This window comes from Arvicanthis niloticus, chromosome 9, assembly GCF_011762505.2.
Source record: "Arvicanthis niloticus isolate mArvNil1 chromosome 9, mArvNil1.pat.X, whole genome shotgun sequence".
NCBI classification, from domain to species: Eukaryota; Metazoa; Chordata; class Mammalia; order Rodentia; family Muridae; genus Arvicanthis; species Arvicanthis niloticus.
The window spans coordinates 43565712-43583176 of NC_047666.1; the positions used below are offsets into that span (position 1 = coordinate 43565712).

General features: G+C 34.2%; 1 protein-coding gene across 2 annotated transcripts in view; it reads left to right on the forward strand.

Annotated features, from left to right (window-relative positions):
• The first annotated feature begins 7991 nt into the window (after positions 1-7991).
• Positions 7992-17465, forward strand: part of Cntn6 (contactin 6) — a 334089-nt gene continuing 324615 nt past the window's right edge. For both annotated transcript variants that reach the window (XM_034511787.2, XM_076940196.1), the window contains exon 1: positions 7992-8118. The gene's annotated coding sequence lies outside the window, so the exon portion shown is untranslated. The remainder of the gene's footprint in view (positions 8119-17465) is intronic.

Genomic DNA, 17465 nt, shown 5'->3' on the forward strand with positions numbered 1-17465 from the left:
AGTTACAGGTACTGAGGTTAAATACTCCTGGATTCAAATCTCTACCTGACCCTTTAATTCTATGTGATGTTGATATACTAGATGATGTTTTCCACACCTCATATACCCATAAAGAATATACACCTCATATACCCATAAAGAATAGTTAATATACATTCCTCTGAAGACTGTAGTAAGAACCAAGTGAAATGTTAAAATTTGTGCTTGGTACATAGAAAATTTAGGAAACTATACACAATACTTGATATTTTGTTAATGTTTTATCTATAATGGGCAGAGAAGAATGTCTTTTATAAAATATATTTTGAGCATGTTTTGTTTCAAAAAGTTTGACACAGCACTCAAAGTATCTAAACAAAAAAAATTATCAATCATCAAAAGGCAAAACAAATGAAACCAATGGCACATTATTAAAATTGATTCACATTAAAATACTGATATATCAAGAAATTACCATGATTTCTCATTATTTTCAAATGTTTTAAGCCAATATAACCAATCTGCAACCCACAGACCACATGTGGACTCATGGACAGCTATAATCAAAGTCCAATGTAAAGCAATGAACTTTCTTTAAGAATTATGATGAATTCTCTCTCTTCCCCCTTTTTTACTCTTTCCTTCTTTTCTCCGTTATTTTCCTTCTTTTTCTTTTTTTTTCTTTGAGAGTCATTTTCATAATTTCATTACACAGAACTTAGCATGAATCTGATAGGTGACCATATAATCTTGCTGAAATAGTCAAGTGTGTGAACGTGCCTGTAAGAGGAGTATTAATCTAGCATAGATCATTTCACCACAAGACAAATATACTTTAAAACTTGCTTTTAGTTCCTGGAAACAAACAAGGTTGAAGTGATGGGAAGTCTCGAGCTAATGTCATTGGTTAGTGGTTCAACTCAGTGTTTCTTGTTTGACAAGTGAGAGCCCTCAGTATTCTCTGAGAATGTTAGGAAGGAGCTAAGCACTACATTGACATTTTTCTCTACTCACAAAGCAAAGCCTGTAAAAGAGAGAGAGAGAGAGAGAGAGAGAGAGAGAGAGAGAGAGAGAGAGAGAGAGAAGAGAGAGGAGAGAGAGATCTCTCATCCTTTAATTTCTAAAATATGAAGTTCATTAGGTTATACTTTCCATGAAATAAAGAGTACCCACTTGTATCCTTGATAATGTTTGTCAAATTCATATATCCCTGTCACTACAGTTATACTGTAAAACAGATCTTTTTATTAACCTAAATGTTCCCTAGTGCCTACATATAATTAATCCTCCACCTTGGTTCCAAGTAACTAGTCTCTCTTTTCTTTGGATACAGATTTGCTTTATTTATTCTTGAATATTTTTCTCTTAGCCTGATATTTTTGGAATCTATCCAAGTCATACTAACAATTTTTGTCTTTTTATTTCTAACATACACCGCATTCATTAATATGCAACAATGTGTTTATCTACTCACCTATGGGTGGAGTTTAGTGTTGCTCTTATTCTGGTCTTCTAGGATAAAAACACACTTTCAGTAAACATTCTTTGAATATTTTTATGGGCAGGAGTGCTTTCCTTCATATGGGAGTAGTGTGTAAATGGGGGCATTTTGCAAAAGCATCTGATTTTTCTTTTAGTAGTATTTACTTGTGGTTTGGAGCATACACATGTTATAGCTTCTGTGTAGTCAGAGGATTTCCTAGTTTGTTTTCTGTTCCTATGATAGACACTGTCACCAAAAGCAACATGGTGTGGAGACTATTTATTACAGCTTCTAGGTTACAGTCCATCATTGAGGGAAGACAAAGCAAGATCTCAAGGTAAGAAGTTGGAGGTAAGAACTGAAACAGACACCATGAAGGCAGTATTTCTATGAGCTTGTTTCTCATGGTTTTCTCAGCTTGATTTTGTATACAATATGAGACTGCCTGTTAGAAATGTAGCTGCCTGCAGTGTTCTAAGCCTGCTCACATCAACTATTAATCAAGGAAATGTTCCATAAACATGTCCTCAGGTCAACCTGATGGAAGCAATTCTTCAATTGAGTTTCCCTGTTCTGAAATGACCCTGGTTTGTGTCAAGTTGATAAAAATTAGTCATCACAGAGGAAAATTTGTAGACTTTGGTTATTTATTTCCTTCTACCATATTAGTTTTGAAACTTGAATTATCAAGGTTTGGGTCAAATACACTCACTTTATATGCTATTCTACTGGTCCCATAATACTATATCTAAAATTGACAAATTAATTATGGGTCATGTTACAACTCTTCACTCTCATAACAACATGGCATATGAGTTCCAAATGCCTCCTATGTGTAAGGTCTTTGTAAATTCAGTATTCTTAATGTTAGCCATTAATTTATTTTTATTTATGTGTTTCTCTTTATATGTACACCACATGTATGATGGTGCCTTTGGAAGCCAGAAGAAGCCATCAGATACTCTGTATCTAAATTTACAGATGTATGTAAGCCCCTCAGCATAGGTGCAGGATACCATACTCAGGCCATCTGAAGGTACAACATATTCTTAAACTCAAAGATATCTCTACAGCCTCTGCCTTTATCAATAATGGGTGTGTAGTGATACCGCATGGTTAGAGCTTCATTGTTGAGAAAAGAAGTTGTGGCTCCACGTGATCACCCTGCAGCCTAAGTGGTTCCTCTAGAATTTTAAGAATATTGGCTGAAGCTGGAAAGCATTTAAAAATAACTGGAGAAATCAAATTGGAAACTCTTATGGGAGAAATTTTAATATAGGATTAAGCCGAAGTGTTAAAAAAAAAAAAAAAAAGGAGTCCTCAGGAGCAGGTAAGAATGTAGGTTTCCTTCCCAACTGAGAGTAGGCAAATGTAAAATGAAAATAAGACATAACAAGGGTGAAAGTGAGATTCGCAAAGGTATATAAGCTCTTACTGTTCTTAGCATTAACTGCATATATGCTAATGCTACCATATATGTGGTAGCCCTGTGTTATATCTCAGAAGGTAGACGAGAACTCCCCCATACACACACACACACACACACACACACACACACACACACAAAGACACGCACACACACAGACACATAGACACACACAGATACACATACAGGAACACACACATGCATGCACACACCCAAACACACAAGCATGCATGAGTGCACACAGAAACATACTTTTCATTAACTTGATAAGCAAAATAACTGAGATTGCTGTAGAAAAGAAGTTAGGTGAGATTAGAACATGATAAATTAAAATCACAGACCACCGTGATTGCACAAAGAGTTGAATTCATAAACTTTCTTGCTTAATGAGGCTTCTGGCTGAGAATCCTAGAAAATTGCAGGTTTATGGATGGGAAAGGGAAAAGGACTTAGGCCATTGTTAAATTTGTTGGAGTTCTTGCAGCCTTTTTGAGGAGAGATTCAGCCATATTCCTGAGCTAGAAGATCCTTTCTCAGGCTCCATCCTGCCTAAATGATTTGCATTTAATGACTTTCAAATGACTTTTAAAAATGTTCATTTATCTTTATTGTTCTTCTACGTATGTCTTTGTACCAGGTGCATGGTTGCTTTCCACAGAGGAGAGTGTATCCCTGTACCTTGAGTAACAGATGAGTGCCAGTCACCATAGGCTGGGAATTGAACCTTAGTCCTTTGTTAGAACAGTCGGTTCTTTTAACTGCTGAGCCAACATTCCAGCTCCAAACTGAATAATTTCCCTAAACTCGTTTTTACATGTTTAAATGTCTCTCACATACTTTTGTGAAACTTCTATGCATAGTTTTATTCATTTTAAACTCCTTGTTCATCTTATTATTATTGAGTTAGAAGAGCTATGCCACTGTATACATAAAACTTAGTCACTGTCTTGGTTATTTTCTACTGCTGCAATAAAATACCATGACCAAAGGGAACTTATAAAAGAATGCATTTACCTGGGTTTATAGTTTCTGAAGTTTAGAGTTCCTGATGGCACAGTAAAGGCATGATGGCAGGAACAGAATGCTGAAAACTGAGGCGTTGAACTGCAAGCAGGAAGTAGACATAAAACTGGAAGTGGCACTTCTGCAACCTCAAAGCCCACCCTCGGTGTCACACCTCCTCCAAGAAGTCCATTCATTCTCATCTGGCAAACAGTTTTACCAACTGAGGACAAAGCATTCAAACATTAAAGACATATGGGAGCCATTATTATTCAAACTACAACAGCCATTTTTAAGTTTGATGAAATTAAAATTTCTATGTTTTGTTTCTGACTTAGATCAGTTATAAAATCATTCATTTTTTTCCTCCAGTAGGAAAATACTTGTTTCTGTTTTCAATTTATTTGTGCAGTGTATGGAATAAAGTAACATTTGCTTCATATAAGTGATCATGCATTAGTTCAAATGCTACTTCTTGAACTATAATGCTTTTGGATTGAATTTACTTTTTACCTGTATATCAATTCAATTGACCATATATGTACGGACCAATTTGTGGAAATTGAAATGTGTCTGACTTTTTTTTTCTGGCTAATACAATGCTCCTATGATTACTTAAACTGGTGAACAATCAAATGGTAAACTCTCCCACCTGGTATTTTTCATTTCAATTTAGTTGTTTATTTGAGTTGTTTATTTGTTCATTTGTTTGTTTGTTGATATACCCTTATTTTACCACTTATTTGTTGCCAAAAGATAAACTTGTTGGACTTTAAAGAATATGTAAAATTTAAAGACTTACAGGGAGATGATCTATTTCTTCACTTAATTTGTAAATTTTTCATGTATTCAGAAAAGTTTAGATAATTTACTATCCTAGCCTTATTTTAGATTTTTCATGATGGTCGGTGTTTAAATATCTCCAAACTAAAGATGACAGTTCAGCTTTAAGAAAGAGTGATGGATGATAGATGAGAAGGAAGACAAAGAGGAACCTAAGTAAGAGCAATCTGTAAAAATCAGGAGAATATGATAATCTGTCCCAATCACTGCCATTCTTTCTAGATAAACAAGGACTGAGAACTGGATACTGAGGTTTTGAAATGTGTAATCCAGTTTTGACTTGACAAGAGGTACTTATATGGTGTGTGGGAACAAAAGACCAATCAGGATAGGTTCAAGCAAGTATCACAAGTAACACATTGGATGTAATGAGTATAGACAGGGTTTTTGTTGTTGTTGTTGTTGTTGTTTGTTTGTTTTTGTTTTAATATTTTGTTATAACAAGGATCCCAGATATAAAGCAGAAGCTAGATGGCAAGGAATATCAAAAACATTAGTGATTTCAAAAATTTTCAGGACAAGAGCACATCCCTATGCTGAAAACAATAATGGGAAGAAGAAAGGGAGAGCTGGTGATTCTGAAAAGAAGAAGCATGGCTTGGCTAAACTTGTACATATTTAGAAGATAGTATGGCCACCAATGTGACATAGGGGCCTGGTCTGAGAAGAAAGCACTGTTTACCTTGAAGAGCACTAGTGGTATGGAGTAACTACACATGCTTAGAGCCAGCAATAGGAAATGGAAGGAATACCTTTACTTTCTTTACTTAGGAATGTAAAAAAAAAAAGAAAAAAAAAGATAGTCAACTGTCTTGGAGCATGGGGGGTTGTTGTCAGATGCTGGAGAAATTTACTTACACCAAGTGAATTCTACCTCTTAAAAAATATCTATGTGCTATAAAATAAATCTTTTTTATCATACATTCATAAAAAAATTAAGTAAAAATTTTGCTTTCATGTCTACAAAGTTAAAGTTTAAGGCAATATTTAGACTTTATGCTAAAATACGTACTTCTATAAACCTGTTCATCAAATTAGTCCTACTAGTAATTGGATAAGAAAAATATGTATTTGGAACTAGAAGGTATCATTGTGAGTGAGGTAACTTTGACCCAAAAGGATATGATAGTATGTACTCACTAATAAGCAGATATTAACCAAAAAAATTGCAGAATACCAGGTTACAATCCACAAAACTAAAAAAAAAAAAAAAAAAAAAAAAAAGGTTACCCAGACAACCAGACAAAGAGCCCAAGTAAAGACACCTCAATCCCACTTGTGAGAGACACCTCATTCCCACTTGTGAGAGAGAAGAAAGCAATCACAGGAGGGGGGAAGGAAGGAGACATATGGGTGGGGACAAGGGGGTGAAAAGGGGAACATGATCAGACAATTTGTGGGGGAAAAAAATTGAAGCCTTGAGGGACAGCAGAACGAATGGAAACAGGCAACCTCTGGAGGTGGGGGGAGGAGGGCCCTCTATAATGTACCAGAGACCTGGGAGGTAAGAGACTCTCAGGACTCAAAGAGAAATGCCCTATAGTGGGAAGAGGAAACTTATAAAGCCCACCTCCAGTGTAAATATACAGCAGCAAGTGAGTGATGGCTTGCCATCCCACAGTCAAAAACTCTGACCAAGAATTGTTCCTGTCTGAAAGAACTGCAGGGACAAAAACGGAGAAAAGCCTGAGGAAATGGAGGTCTATCAATGGGCCCAAATTGGGATCCAGCTCAAGGGTAAAAGCCCCAAGGCCTGAGACTACTACTGATGACATGGTATACTTGCAGACAGGAGCCTACCATGGCTACCCTCTGAAAGACCCAACAAGTAGCTGAAAGAGTCAGAGGCAGATACTAGCACCCAACCAATGGACAAAAGCCAGGGACCCTGTGCTTGAACTGGGGAAAAGCTGGAAGAAGCTGAGGAGAAGGGCAGTCCCCATAGGAAGACCAGCAGTGTCAGTTGACCTGGACCCCTAACATCTCAGTCACTTAGTCACCAACCAGGCAGCATACAGCAGCTGATACAGCAGAGGACTGCTGGGTCTGCCTTTGGTGAGAAAAGATGCACCCTGAAGAGACTTGAGGACACAGAGAATGGGGAGGTCTGGTGAGGTGGAATAGGGGGTGGGGATATTCTCTTGGAGAAAAGGGGAGGAGGTATGGGATGGTGAGTGGTTAGAGAGCAGATTGGGAGGGAGATGAAGACTGGACTGTAAAAAAGAATTAAAGAATAAAAAATGTTACCTTTTGACAAAACTTCATTTGATTCGTTGATTTAGTTTTTCTAGCATCCATATCCATTTTTTTTTAAACTTTCAGATACTAAGTATATATTTGTCTTTGTGTCAGGACCTGAATGTTCTCATGCTTTAGGCATGTTTGTACACGTTAGGACCTCTATGTACAGGCATGCTCTCTATGTGTGTCTTACTTTTTATTTTCCACGCTGTTAGTCTCTTCAAAAAACCATGCCAAGACACAGACATGTTAAAAAGTTTAATCAAATGGCTCCATGTGAAAAAAAGACAATTAAAAAAAGAAAAAAAGAAAAGAAAAAGCAGAGCTGTAATGCAAACACATGCAAACTCTTTTATCCAGGAAACTGTAAGAAACTGTTTCTCTGGACTATTTGAGTCTACTTTATGTAATTTTCCATCTTTAAGAAGCCCACTTTTTTAAAAAAAAATTTAGAATAGGGTTTTAGTGATAGCCTTTAGATTTCCTTTCCCCCTTCCATTCACTTTAACGAGCACCAGGAGCTGCTGGCATGCTTCAGAAAGCTTACATTTGAACACAGTTAAATCGGCAGACCCTTGACCGGCTTAATCTTTGCTTGTAAATGACAATGCAGAGGAAGAAAAAAAAAACTACTTCCTTTCCTGTTGGATACCTAATAAGTAGTTAGTCTGACCCAGTTTTCAATAAGAGCGATTTTCTGATGACCCAACAGGAGTGACTATATCTAGTCAAAGAATGAGGGGGGTGAATTTAATCTTTCATGCCACTGGAATGGCAGCTGCTCCCAGCTGCCTGAGTCTGTGAAGGATGAGGAAGACAGAACTGCCTTTCAGTGTGGAGAGAATTTTCCCTTTGAATATTCCAAACGGGAGCTTTGCACATGTGCCTCAAGAACTAATTGTCTAGGTTCCGTCAGGAATGCAGCAGGAGAGGAGCGTATTTCATGCTTAAGACCAGAGAGGAGCCACGCAATACTCAGTGGATAAAAGGCTTGCAGTCCCAGCTGGGAAAAAGAGTCCCATTATCTCCCAGCTGCATAGACATTCCATACGGCTTGGTTCTGCCTGGATGCACAGCATGCCTGACTGAGGGCTCCAGACAGAGTTCTGCAGAAAAATTGTAAAGATCCCGAGACATTTCCCTGGTAAGATCCGTAAGTACAGAATTGCGCTGTCTGCTGCAATGAGAATTTTGCTGGGCAAGCTGCAGCTTTTCTTGCTTTCAGTCTCTTTGTATTAGTAAACCAGGTAAACGCTGGGTTTGTGTGTATGGTGGGGTGTGTGTGTGACTGTTTCATTGATGCTGTGTTTTTATGATGCCGATGCTTAAAATATGTTTATTTCCTGTGAGAGAAAAATGTATTGAATCTGTATGGGGGAGGCAGGATCAAACCAGGCAAAGTGAGACCATAGGTATATTTTTTTTTACTGTTTCACTAGTCTTTGCTGCAGTAAAAGTAATGGGCAAGACTGGATGACAGTGCTAATTCTAGTACTTTCTGATAGCTACACACCCTTTCAGTAACGGCAGATCGGAAGATATGTACTGCAATTTTTTTTCCTCCAATGGCTGAGGGGTGGGGTTTACAGCATCTACAGATAATTTAAAGGACCGGTTATAAAACTTTCTTGGGGGACGGCTTTCATAATGAGAGAAACACTACAGTGGAGGTCAAATGAGTGCACCAAATTTCATCTGACATTTTGGTTGCACCCAGCTTACAGATAATAGCTTGTAGAATCGCCTTTTCTCTCCATTCACAGCAGCTAAGCCTGTTATGATAAGAATCTTTTAATACTTTATGAAAGTTTCAGAACTTGATGACTTGGGAGCAAAACTTTGCAGAGTGCTGAGATTAGTCACTATATATGGCTGCAATGTTAACGTGATACTATAACATTGGAGGTTTGGGGGACATTGGAATTCATAGTTCTTGTTTCTCCAAATGAAAACTACTAAAGTTTAAATAATCAGCATCCTGACTATGTCCTATGAGAAGCATTCACAGAATGGCAAATATTATGGTAAAGTCATATTGAGGGAAGAAAAATACAGAGAGAACAGTGGCATTGTACAAAATCATCTGGAAAATAAGGGACACATAATGTTGTCCTATAGTGACAGTGTTTCTCAAAGATATCTATAAACCAAGGAACCATATGTTGGCTGTTGAAATCCTTGTTCTGGGCAATTTTCATTTATCTGATGGATTTTTCATCATCTTTTAATGTAATCATTATTGAAATATGTCACCAATTTATGTGCACAACAAACTACAATGAAATAAGATATTTGAGCACAGTTTTTTCTGCACCCCCCACATGTGAAAAATGTCTATGTACATTTCCACAAAACAAACATATGCCCACAAAAATACTGGCACTATTTGTACAGCAAACAAAAATACAGAGACATTTCATGTTTGATGATTCACAGATTTTTTTTCTTCAGTTTAATCATGGCTATGCAGTATAAGGATTTTCAATCAAGAAAATTTTATATAAGGCCTTTCTATGAGGCTATATAAATGCATAAGTTATCACCTCCTAGTAAGGAACTCATCACCTAAATTCAATTGTGTTTCTTACTTCAACTGAGCATTTCTAGTGAAGTGTCATAATTTTATGTTTAAGGTATGTGTGTAACTTTCTTTAATGAAACCAAATTCACTTGGTCACTTAGCAGATGATCACACATTTAGTCTGAGCTTTCCCTTCCCATCCCATAGAAACAAATGATGCTGTGAAGACAATATGAAGTATATCGACTATAAGCTTCTATTCTTTTAGTGAGTAAAAACAGTATAAAAGCCGACTGGATTGGCACCTTTAATTCTTCTTACAGGAGGAAGGTATTATGAAATACTCACTTAGTTATTTTAGCTATGTATTTATACTGAAAACATGTAAGGTAGAATATGGTAGATAAGCTTTAGTACTTTTTTTTATCATAACCAAATTATATATGAAAGCCTTGAAGAGAGATCCCATTCCCTACAAATAACAATCCTGAGGTGTTATTTCTTAATGCGTAAGGTTTTAATAATAAAATGACATGAGGATAAAGGTATTTTATAAAGAATATTTTCATATAATATGTCATTCTATCTAAGAATAAGGAGTACTTAATGTCATGGTATCACCAATGATTGACAGATATCCACGTGGAAGAATTATATTTCACTCTACATTTTGAAAAAAAAAAGGAAGTAAAATGAGAAGTTGCAAAATATCTGATATATATTTGTTTGTAAGAGAAGTACTGGTTGCAGAAAAATAGCTCTATAATTATGAACAAAAACTATGAAAAAATAATGATTTGGAGTCATTTTAATACACATTGAATATATAAACCAATTCTCAAAATATGCATTTTAATACATATTTAAATATTAACAAGTTTTCAAATTACACATCATTGTCAACAGAATCTTGCTTGCTACTCCTCTAAGATGCCTGCTCTATTTGATCTCTAGGGGCTGAATTCAAAAGACATGCAAAGTGAAGTGTAGAGGGAAGATGGCATTTATTAGCAAGTATAGCAGGTACTGTCAATTGGATGATTGTGGCCAGTGCCTAAGTGGATATCTGGAGAACAGAAATATCTCCTGTTGTGAGAAAGAAGCAATGGTCAGACACATGTAGTACTTATTTATATTTTAAATGAATTTTAGTTTTTATCTAAAGTTTGTAGAACTGATAACTTTCTTTAGATGCTTATTTTTGTCTAGGTGATTGACAGACTTATTTGAATTGATACTCGCGGGAAGGAAAACTACTTTGGAAAGCCACTTGCTATACAATAGCCTTCTAAGTTTAAGAGCCTCTGAAACAGGCTGAGACAATGATCAATTAAGTACATTCTTGGCAGTTTAGATGTCATGTATACTTTCAGGGCCAGGTGAACCAAATCATGTGCCTCTGAGGAGCAGAGCCCTGAAGTTCTAGTCCTGTTTGTATAAGCTGTAGACTATGAAGAAGTAGTCCATCCTTAATGCTCTTAGACCTTCTAACATCTAACTAGCTACCTACAAATCCCCTTCAATACGTGAGCCTCTGAAATCATGTAGAAGGCTGACGTTAAGTCCTGACTATTTCTTTGCTCAAATAGGGTATAGAAAACCTTAATATTCCTACTTAGGTTGATTCTTAAGCCTAATATGATGATCAACAGGAACTAGATAGGATGATTCAAAGGTGAATTGATAGTAAAAGAGATAAATTTAAATAACACATAAGCATTCTAGGTTGAGACTCATAGTAATTACACTACTACATATTAAGCCTGTTCTAACAATTATGATAATAATGTCAATCACCATACACAAATATATACATGTCAATAGCATATATCTCCAAAATGACTACAATAACATATATAATATGATATATATAATCATGATAAATTAGGATAAATATATATTTTGATAAATATATTTAATTTCAGATATATTTATTATTGACATTGTAGTATCATACTTTTATTTTGGATTCATTTCAAATTTGAAAGAACTAACATTTTACCAACAAGCATTAGCATCCTAATTCACTATTATTTCTTGGGTGTGTTGAGTCCCACATTCAGAAATGTATCTTTAGACACTTAGATAGTCACCACTTCATTCTACATGGTGTGCCTGAACATTATTTTATTTTATACAGTTAAGACAAGTTATTATTTTAAATCAGTCTTAATTTCATAAATGTATACATATTTTAAGCACTACTACTAACATCACATATAAAGAGTTGTTACCCAGAAGTTTTAGTTAATGTTGAATATGACTTGTATTTCTCAGATGAATGATTGCATAATATTTAACATTCATAGTTTTTCTTAAAATATTCCCATAGTTGGCCTCTCTAAGAAATGTTTTTTTACAATTATTTCACAACTTTTTTATCTTTTCTTTTGATCAAAGTGTTATAATGATGCTTTTACATATAAATTCAAGGTAGCAATACAGATACTCTGAAAAAAGTACTAATATTAGATTAAGTACATAATGGTCAAGTAAAATCCCCTTCATTTTAATATATTAATATTAAAATCATAAAAGTGTTTTCTAATATAAGCTGTTAAATGTTAATTTTATAGAAATTTAGATCAGTGTATAGACTTATTCCTATCTTCAAGATATTTAGGTATCTTTTCCTGTGCAAAATGAGAAATCAATATCAGAAATTTTACGATTCTAATAGGTAGTATTTAGAACCCAATGTTTTTTTTTTTAATCTTTACTAAGCATTTCAAATATAACTAAAGAAAATTTAAACCCTTTCCATGTGTGTTGTATGTTTTCTGTATATTTGTACTATAAGAGGTTGTATGTGTCCCAATATCACTGAAGGAAATGACTCTGGTTCTTTTGGAAATAGCCATCTTTCCAAACTGTATTGCTGAGGTTTTGATGAATATATGAATATGATTATTACATTCTAGCAGGTTTCCTAAATTCCTGTCTTTAGTGTGTTTACTTATACTCCTGACCATGAATCTACTAATTGTTAAACATTTTTTATTTTATCTTTTTCTTTTTTTTTTTGGATCACCACTTATGACCATGTTCTATTTTATTTATTCATCTTTCATATCTATAAAATTATTCAAATTTGTTTTCAACTTTGCACTATGTTTTGTTTCCCTTCATTATCTCAAATGATTTGCTTTATTTTCTATTTCAGTGATTTTTATTGTTCTCTACATTTTGGTTTTCTTTATCACTTGACACTTTCTTTTGCCTTTTGAATATCTGTTTTAAAATATGTACAGGATTATGGTTAGAGATACTAAAACTGCATCAGAGTAATTTCTCACCACTTTGCATAAACTGAAACTACTATTATTTAGATTTATGTTTTTCAAATCTGTATTTTCAATATTTATTTTTTCCTTTTTTTGTTTGCGTCAAAATGTGTTCATGAGAGATATGTAGAAAAAACCACATTTTTTTTGGTAAAAACTCATAGACTGCCAACAATCCTAAGAATAAACCATAATGTTACCAGACTATCACTAAAGTACATGTGGGATTTACATATGTTTCCATACCCTACAGGTATTCCACATGAACCAAGTTCATACCTACTATACCGATAGGCCATAATAATGGGAAATACAATGCATACACTAGTGTAAGAGACATATGGAAGCTTTTCCTCTCAAATTTTAATGTGAAATGCTTCAAGAAAATTGTTTGTAGAGATTTTAAAATGCATTTAAGAATTTCATAGCAATTCATGTAAATAATGTTACTTCGTGCATGAATTCATCTCTTTGAAAAGAATCCAGACTTTAGGTATTTTTTGTACAATACTTATGTATTTAGAACATTAATATAATGTTATATCTTCAATATAAAACTGCCAAATTTGTCATCTTGTTTTCCTGGGGGATGGATATTCTCCCACTTGTCAGATCAGTCAGTTACAGGTCTCCATGTGGATTCTTGGAGTCAAATCTCTCCCTCTCTCAGCATTATCTCTTTCTATCTCCCAATCCAGCAAGTTGTCAAATATATTATCTTAAATAAAATAGAAATGTCTAACAAAGACAAAATAAATAAAGTCTTGACAAATTTTCTCCACTATCCCCTAAAGATACGTATTTTTCATTGTTTGGAAAAAAGGAAAATCTACTTCAGGTTGTGTATTTGGCATTATGCCCAAAAATATTGTCTCTGGGGTCAGAAAGATTTTTCTATTTTGGTTTGTATCTTCCCAACACTATCACCATGTTTTCTTCTATCTTTTCTTCGTTTCTGTAGAACAAGACATGAATAAAAATCTCCTCATTTTATGAGTTTCCAGTAGTGACTTTGAGTTTTAAAGGTATTTTTACATGAGATTTTTGCTCCAAAATTGTGACCCTTCTGATTTATCTCAGAAGAAGCTGTTGGACCTGAATTTGAGGGTGTGTTTGTATGTGTGTATGAGTGTGTGTTTGTGTGTGTGTGTGTGCATGTGTGCACATGCTTGCTTGTGTGTATGAATGCATGCATGCAAGTGTTCAATGTACATTGCTGTCTTGATGGCATATGTCTGTATGCCTCTAACTTCATCACTTGGTCATCGGGAAAGCTAAGACAAAGCATCACTGGTTCTATGTCAGCTTTAGGTTTATAGCACAAAATAAGAGCAGAATTCTTGAACATGGGACTTAGATTTCAGTTGCCGCTTGCACCTACCTTTCTCTGTACTTGTTGCAACAGAGCAGTGACCTCTCTACACCTCAGTTTCTCCATTCATAACAGAGATAATAACAATATCGACTTCATGGTATTGTGAAGAGAATTAAATGCCTTAATTTGTGAAAATATCTTGGAAGAAAGCCCAGCAATTAATAAGCTTTCTATGTGCTCATTGGTTCATTATGGCTACATTATTACTACTACCATCATATTTGTTCATTAGCTTTAGAAGCAATTGAGTAAAAATAATGTAAAACAATGAACAGAATGAAAATTGCAGTCATCATCTTATCAATTGTATTGAGTATTTAGTTGAAAATTAAATTTGGTGTGCAAATCACCAAAATGGAAATGAAAATAGAGTTTATGAGAACACTGTGGAAAGATTTAGAGACACTTATATGTGGATGTATACAGGCTAAAAATAGCTTCATTCAATATCCAAAAAGCAACTGGACCTAACCAAGTGTATTTAATTTTCTGATCCTAAAAGCAAAGCATAAACTAGAGTGAGAATATACTATAATTACTTTTACTATACAAAGAAATTTATAAAACTTTCTGCATTGTACTTTTATTGCTATTCATTTTTACTATTTTACCTTTAAAGTAATTGTGTCCTGTTGTGATTTGAATGCAAGATTGCCTCATAGGCTTCTGTATTTCAACAGTTAGTCCCTAGGTGATGGCTCTGTTAGGGGAGGTTATGGAGAATTTAGGAGGTGCTAAAAGGAAGGCATGGCTAGGTGCTGGTTTGGATAGTTTATAGCCTAGCTCCACTTCCTTCTCGCTCTCTTTCCTTCCTTTGTGCAAATAAAATGTGACCAGTAAATTTCCTGCTACAGTCAGTACACATGTCTTTCTCAGTATCATGGAGAGTAGCTTTCTGGATCTGTTATTCGAAAGATGTTCTTTCCCAAGTTAGTTTTGGTCATTATTATATCATGTTAATAGAAAAGTGATCGATATAGGCCCTCATAGTAGACAATGAAACTGAAAGCTATAATCAATTTGAAATTATAACAGGTTTCTTAAAATAAAGCATATATATATATATATATTACATTTATATATATATGTATATATATAAACATATATATACATATATGTATTACATTTTCTATATATATATATTACATTTCTAGTCCCTCAATAGCTCATATATATTTTTTCAATGATTCATTTTAATGAAATATTATCTTTAATCACTTTTATAAATTTAAAGAGCAAATTAGGCTTATGTTGTAGGCTATACATGTTTAAGATATTGTATATTGAATATATAATTTTACATTTATCATTGTTTTCTCTATTTTTACACATTTACACAACAGTTTTGGTTTTTACATGTTTTAATTTTGGGGGAAGCAATGAACTGCCTCTATACAATCAATCTATATGTACACTTTTTTGTTGCAGTGGGGAAATTTAAATATTTGTGTGAGTGCTATATTTGTGAATCACTACTCCCATCAATCAGATTTACCAAATGCTGAATTTCATGCAACATCACTTTCTCTATTGAAATATGGAAAAATATTAAAATAATAGTGGAATAATAATATATTTCTATAGTCCTTTCATTCTTCAATATCATACATTGTGTGCATACATTTAATTTGTTCATATATATGTACATAATAAAAATACTATTTTAAAATATTAAATGAATGAAGTGATAATAGAGATACATATTTTACCAGCCCAACACATTGAACATTGGGCAACTAAGGCCAATTTCTATACATACACATAGATCTTGGTTGATTTGGCAATGGTATTTCTTTATTGCCCATTTCTTACTAGCATTTATTCATGGTTTAACTATTAAAGTATTCAATTGACAGTTTGAAAATTTTTCTAAATAATATCAATACTATGATGGTATATCAACAGCTTCCTGTTTCCTCTTTGTGGTCCCAGAATCTTTGACTTTTAGATAATGGACTAAATTCATTTGCATCTATTATTATTGTAAATAAAATGTAATTGGATTGTAAAAACCATTAAGAGAGTCCACTGTTCTTAAAAGACTGCTGGCATGTAAGCCCCACAAATTCTTTTATTTCTGCCCATCCACCTCTCTCTTCCTTTAAAGGTACAGGAGCAGGCTACCATGCTTATCCTTATGTACTTCCAAGAGATTAAACTTCAGGTCCTCACACATACATAGAAGCACAGTATTTACTGAGGTACCTATTTTGTCCCAATTTCAGCAACTTTTTAATTTATTTCCTAACTTTTACAATTTTAAAAGTTACGATTCCCCTGGCTTATATTTATGTAGACGATGATGATAAATATATGAACATAATAAAATTAATATTTTCTATTAATAATGTAAGATTGAATATAATAGTACATCTTTCCTCTCTTCTAATTGGCTTAGATATTTTCAGCAACTGCCTCTAAACATGCTAATTCTACCACTGATTTTTTGAACGTCTTAGAAAGTCCTTATCCACTGTTTATACAAATCATTTGCTTGGTTTCCTAAGTTTCTATTTATCATTTCTTTTTTGTGACTTTTGGGGATCTCATTCTTAAGTAGCAATGAATATTCGAAAGTTTTTCTGAAACCAGTGCTGAGCTCCTTTAAATTTAGGCAAAGAAAGTTTTCTCCCTCTCTGGAACTGTAGTAGAGCTCATTAATGCACCGTGTTGATCAATATTCTTACCAGAATGCTCTGTATGTGTTCTAGTCTATGATCTTTGGGTGTACAAATGAATACTGCTGTTCATCATCGTTTTACAGGTAAATGTTAAGAAATTATATTTTCATTCTTCCAGACTTACCAAGAAATATAATTATAAATCATTATGTATATATTCTATTTTGTTTTTTATTACCTCTCAAGTCTGTAAAAACTCTTTCTTGGCTATTAAAAATAATACTTAGCTACTGTGCACTTCAGTCTTGCAATAGAAAAAACACTTTGATGTATTCTTTCAGGAATATTTCTTCCAGGATTTCGTTGTCTATTTTTCTGTCTTAGGTTTCCTCGCAAACTTTTAATACTTTCCTTTCCCTGATGCTGCATTCCTCCCACGTGTATCTTAAACCTTTAGCTTTCAAAAAGAATCCACCTCAATTTTCCTGTGTATCTAAGTATTTTCCAGGTATATTGTGACTACTAGAGTCTCTTCTAGTCTCAGTTTAAATCTGTCTTGTGATTGTTGTACTATTTTTAGGCTTTAGGAAGAGATTCTTCCATTTATTGTTACAGTTTCTCTCTCTCTCTCTCTCTCTCTCTCCCTCCTTCACTCTCTCTTTTGCTATTTCTCCCTTAGTGCATTATATT